Genomic DNA, 6,065 nt, shown 5'->3' on the forward strand with positions numbered 1-6,065 from the left:
TTTTATGCGCACTCCCTTTTATGCTTGCCTCTATTCATGCTGGGAAGGAAACTGCTTTCTCTGTATCCATCTTTCTGTCAGAAAATCCTTAGCTTCTGAATAGATTTACTCTCAGATCTGTAAGCTGTTTAGCACCAAGCCTGTCTAATGGAAGGAGGTGAATGAGTCTGGAGGGCTTTATTGGCAGGACAGTGCTCTGGAGAGGAGGCTGGCTCGCTTGTTATCGATGGGAAGTTTCGCTGGCAGAGATAGCCTTGAGGATGGGGAGTCGGGCAATGATGGATAGCCCAAGATTGCAAACTTGGCTATAGGCTTGACCCTAAGGTCTGCCACTGACCTTCTGCCCTGTACCCATGGGCAAATCCCCAGTATCTGCTTTACTTCTATAATAGTTGCCCTTCTGTAAAACACAGTGAAGTGTCCCTAGCTCTCCATGGATGGTGAAGCAGAAGTCTCTTCTTCTCTTGTGTTTAAGGCCAAGAGCTACTTGACTACCTATAAATAAGTAGACAGGTAGGTTGTGAAAAGGACATCACAACAGAGTGCTTGCTCAGCCTCTGCTTTCTGTCATTGCAATGACGGTGTAGACAAATCCATGGCTCCTTTGGCTGGATTCCCCAGAGGCAGTTGTTAATGCTGCTCTCCCAGCTCTTCCACTGAGCTGTCTCCGCTTACTGCACTCATATAATCAGAAGTTGTAAAACCACTGACAAGTCCATAGACCAGAATGGAGATTACATGCAACATTAAAATTAAAAATGAGCCAGACTTACCAAGCTGTCTTCATTAGGCAGCTGTGTTTTATTTGTGGCTTTTACTGCCAAATAAATAATCTTTCAGGTGAGTTAGTTAAGCTGCCCTTAGGAGCAAGAGAAGGTGGGGGATGAGAAACAGTTCTGCATGGCCACTGGGGATTCTGCCTCAAATCAGCCAGCCTGGAAACTGCAGAACTGGTGTAAAATCAGGATGAAAACCGTAAAAACCCATCAACACTCCCTGAGTCCTCAATGCAAAACTACACCAAACAGTCCCTTCCAACCTGAGCCAACGCAGAGCATATTCAGACATTTGAGCCTCTGCCTCCCTCACAGCCATTCACCGGCGGTCTTCTGCATTCACTTGGTTCCTCAGTTTTGTTTCTCTCCTTTTCTGCAGACTTTTGGCTTTAGGAGCGGTCCTAGGGAAAACATTAAGAGAAGGCACCATTGTGGATACTTAAGGCTAGTAGTAGAAGGCAGAGCATTTGTGCCTTGGCATATTCCAGGACCTCTATGGAGAAAGTACACTGGTAATACACTCACCTGGGTTTCAGTGCTTGTGGATTGTGTTTCGTGTGGCTATGGCTAAAGTCACGGTTGCTGATAGAAACTACAAAGCATTAGTGGCTTGGTTTGACTTTGCATCAGAACCAGATGAAGTCTTGTGTTCTTTTTTAATTTGCTCTTTGTGCTTCTAGACTCTTTCAAAACACAGGCTTGAAAGGAGTGACATTTGTTCCCCCCGGGATCAAAAAGTCTCATGCAAGCCACTGCAAAATGAGCTAAGCGATGCAGCCAACACTGCCAGCAGAGGAGAGTCAGGGTGAAAGGAGCCAATTTCTCATTTGCTTCCTGCCTGTTCTAGGCTGGGGTTCTGTCTCCCCGGTTACTCCTTGACTCCCTGACACGCCTGGTCCAGAATCATGGTTAGCACAGAAATCCAGCCCTTCCACTTCTGCAACTGGCAGACTGTATCAGAAAAGTTCCTCGGTACTAATGAGGGAAGATGAGATATAACTAGGTAAGGTCAGGTATTCTGTGATTATCTGCTTCCTCATCAGGAAACTGCTTTAATGAAACTGAAATTCTTTGTAGAAAACACTTTCATAAATAAGTCAATTTTTACAAGAAATGCAATAACAAATTTATCTGTGGGAACACATGAAAGATACAGACGAATCATCCCATTAAAACATTTCCAAAATGGAAAAAATTTGCCACTTTACGTTAGAAGACACTATTTTTATCAGAAATGAAAGTTAACTGATATTACAAAAAATATCACAAAGGCTGAGCTTGTATGGGTGTAGATAGTGAAGGAGCCCTTGTCCTCCTCCTGTTCAAGGAGTTCAGACTGAGCTCAGCTGAATGAACTTCATCCTTTTAATACAAAGCAGGTATTTTTCCAATCCACCCTTAGACTTTTAAGTACAGTTCACTGCAAAGCTAGTGCTGTAAGCAGACACATTACATATTTTGCACATGATGCCAAATAGGTTGAAAAAGAAACAGTGTGGGAAGTGGGGCCTCAGGTGTGAGACACCTAGTAATCTGTGGTCCCCAGCAGGGTAAGGACCTCTCCCTTTGTGTGTGGCATGGCTCTGCTCAAGCGGATGTCTTTGGGTAGGGGCAGAGCATCCCATGCGGGATGCCACCTCAGCCAGGCTGATGGCACAGGGTGCAAAGGAAGAAGACTGGCAGAGGGCAGTCATGGAGCATCAGATTTGGATGCAGATGTTGGCACTGATGCAGATTTGCTTCTTGGCCCTAGTTTTGTCATTTAGATTTTTTTGTGCTTCTCATCTCCCCGTCTGGAAAAAATGGACAAAAGCAACTCATGACCCCCCTCCCTTAGGCGTGTGATAAGGATGCAAGAAGCTAGTGAGTAGATCCTATAGAATAGCGAAAAAGGTTATTTAAGCCTTGGAGATGGGTATGGTTTCACTGGCACAGATGTTAGACAATAATAAATTCTCCATGTCAGGCTTCCACACTTCATAGGAGACAGACAGCAGGACAGAGCCCACGGCCGTTCTCGGCAGTGCGCCTGTGGCCTGGCTGTGCCTCCGCTCCCCATGCAGCCGGGGCGGCAGCCTTCCACTGCTGCCATGGCGTGAGGTGCTGCAAACAGAGCCTGTCGTGAGCACAAAGGGAACTCCCCCATCCCTCAGTGGGAGTGATTGCTCAGAGCTCAAGTGCTCCCCAGGGAGTGAGCGAGAGAGCATTCATGCTGTTTGTCTGTGTGTGTCTATGTGCGTTTTCTCCCTGGCAAAAAAAAAAAATCTTTCTTGGCTCATCTGTTGGGGCATGAGAGAGCTCCCGTCTTTGCTGCACAGCCTTGCCATGACAGACTTGTCACCTCATGACTCTGGAGAGCACAGCATGAATAGCTGTACTTGTCCCCAGCTGTGCTTTTAAGGAGGTGGTACTCATTTGTATAATGTCCTATTGTTATGGGATTTAATTAGCTGTGGTTTGTTCGCTCAGCAGACACAAATGAGGTTTTAATTTTTTGTGTACAGTTGCGAGGGTGGTTTTTATTCATAGTGTCAGGAGCTCTCTGAGGCCTCCCATGTCAGAAACTGCACCCAAAAGGATGGGAAGGGCCAGACAAAACTGGGATGATATTCCAGAAGTAGCAGGATAGGTTGCGGCTTTAATATGAGCTGGGATTATTTGTCACAAACACATGGCACTAGAGTGTGCCCCCCCTAGCACCTAGGAAATGTCCTGGTTGCAGAACAACATACTGCTGGGCAGTGAGTAACTTAGGAAAACTCATCCTCAGCAATAGTGCCAAAATGATGCAAGGTTCCTAGGATTACACACCATGCAAGTACTGGTAGGAAATGACGTAGACCCCCTCTCAGCTCAGTAGAGTTGTTGAAAGCATGGGAGGAGGTGCTTAGCATGGGAGAAATTCTTCTGAAAACTGGATAGTTGGCTTCATCCAGCCTGAGAACCAGTCAGCAATATTGGAAGAACCTGGAAAAGCCAGTCAAGAAAGATGGAATGTTAGAAACAACTGCAAAAACTTTTTTGTGTGTGTTTTTTTTATCATTTTCTCTGCCTACTTTCTACCTTTGCTGCCTTCCTTTGCATTTGCAGTTTTGCAGCCTCTATCAGAAAGCCCCCAGTCACTCTTCCTCCCAGCGAAGGGGAGTGTGTAGATGCTGAGAGCATCTGCTGGGGAGCAGGCCTAAGTCTCTGTCAAACTTTCCAGAGCCTTATTGCCTTCTGCTTTACATTATCTCTCCTCTCTACTCTCTTCAAGCACCCAGGAGCAAAATGGCATTTACTTTCTTACTTAATGTCAATATTGGCTTTCCTTTGGAACTATCTGTTTAATAATAATTCTCGAGGAGAGGTGAGGCCTCTGGGACCAGCTCTGTGAGCTCAGACTGGGGAGGGTGGTCACGGCACTCACATTTTCTCTTCTTTCTCTGGAAGAGCTTCTCCTGGGATTGGAACAGTGAAGGGAAAATGCCTGGACTCCAAGATCCTCACACATGGTTGCAGATAGACCTTTGACTTTGGTGGGATGCCAATGCATCCGGTTCCTACTCCCCTATGTTTTTCTTCACTCCCCTTCTCTTGGTGATGAATGCTGTCTATGAGACAGGCAGCTGCAGAGGGAGATGCAATTTTTCTTAGCTTGCCAGTCATCAATCTCCTGAACAATACTCAGCTAATTAAATGGCAATGTTATCACAAGCCTGTCACCAGCAGTAATGGGGCAATCATTAGAAACTCAGACCAGACGGAGAGAAAGCAAGAAAAGCTTGAGACCTTGTCTTCGGAGTACGATTCCTGGTGAACTGCTTTTGATGAACTCTGGCCACCCTTTAGAGCAGAACCAAGAGCCCCCATTTGCTGGCCACCTTCTCCCACTTGGAGAGGAACACCTTCCTCTTGTACTGGGAGAGGACAGAAGTATTCAGACATGAACAGCCACTGTCCTTTATGACCACACTTTGTTTTCATCTCAATTCACAGTGTGGACACCTGTAGTCATCTAAGAAGGTACTTTCTCCAGTCTCCTTTAGGAACTGACATTGCCAAGCGAGCAAGAAAGTTTTTGATGCTTCTTCCTTTGAAAACCAAGTGGTTTTTAAGTGGACAAGCTGTGCCCTGACCATTGCTATTCCACCCCCTGCTTTTCCCTACTTGACATTCTTTAGATTAGGCAGCAAAGAACTTATTGAATGGTATTTTGTCCCTGAGGCCCTTCTGTCCACGTTCTCAGTGGATCCCAAGGTACAAAGCAGTGAGAGAATGCTGCTGAGCAGTGCTTTGCCTCCTGACTAGCCTTTCTGCTTTGCATGGCTTGTTTTTGTTTTGAGTGATTAAACGCAGACTGGTGATCTCTTTTCATTGTGAGGAGATGGAGCTGATGACAGATGGGGACACGCTTGGCACCTGCAGGAGGCATTAATCAAAGCAGAGGTGTTGCCTGGACCACACTGCATGTATCATGGGGCAGACTCTTTCCTTTAACAGTGAAGAACTTCCAGTTAAAATAAAAGCCCTGTATGTGGGAAGAGATCGAAGGAGCAACCTAGAGGAAATCAGAGATGAGGGGAAGATACCAAAGGGACAGTCTTTCCCTTAGCCAGGACTTTGGGCTGCCTCCAGACAGGAAAGATGAGCTGCTCTCTAGATCTCATCCTGCTTTGGATTATGCTGAGAAAATGACAGGTTGCCTGCAGCTGCGATCAGCTTCTCTGCAGGATCAGACGAGTCCAGCCAGCTGAGGCACTAGGAGGCTGAGCACAGGGGCAGTGACCCCTGAGCCCTCCTTTTTCTGAGGCTGATCTCTCTGCTCAGCAACCTGCAGCAACATCCTGCTGATGATATGGACAAATATCTGGCTGATTGAACATTGAGGAAGTTGGTAACACCTCCAAACAGTGCAAAGTGCTAGAAATATAGGTGTTATGTGCACACTCTAGTAGCTTCTGTGTGTATCAGGTAGAAGTTAAGAAAATGCTGGGACGGTCAGCCAAAAAACATGAGATCTCTTCAGCTAGTGCAAATCTGCTTAGTGCACCCAAAGTCACTGGGGCTCCCAGGATTTCTCTAACAGGTGGATCCAGCCAGGTTGCTTCATCCTTTAGAAACTGTGGTTTATACGACTGCTACCATTCTAGGTCTTGGCTGGAAAAAAATGGTTCTTTTTGGTCATAATTGTCACGGATCACTGGGAAAAAAACATGAGAAATGACCAGAATATAACCTCTTGAGAGCGCTGTAAAAAAATTTTTGTTGTTTATTTACTTTAGGAAAAAGAAAAATCAAAGAGAAGAG

The sequence above is a fragment of the Cariama cristata genome, unplaced genomic scaffold (assembly GCF_000690535.1).
Source record: "Cariama cristata isolate BGI_N322 unplaced genomic scaffold, ASM69053v1 scaffold8099, whole genome shotgun sequence".
Lineage (NCBI taxonomy): Eukaryota > Metazoa > Chordata > Aves > Cariamiformes > Cariamidae > Cariama > Cariama cristata.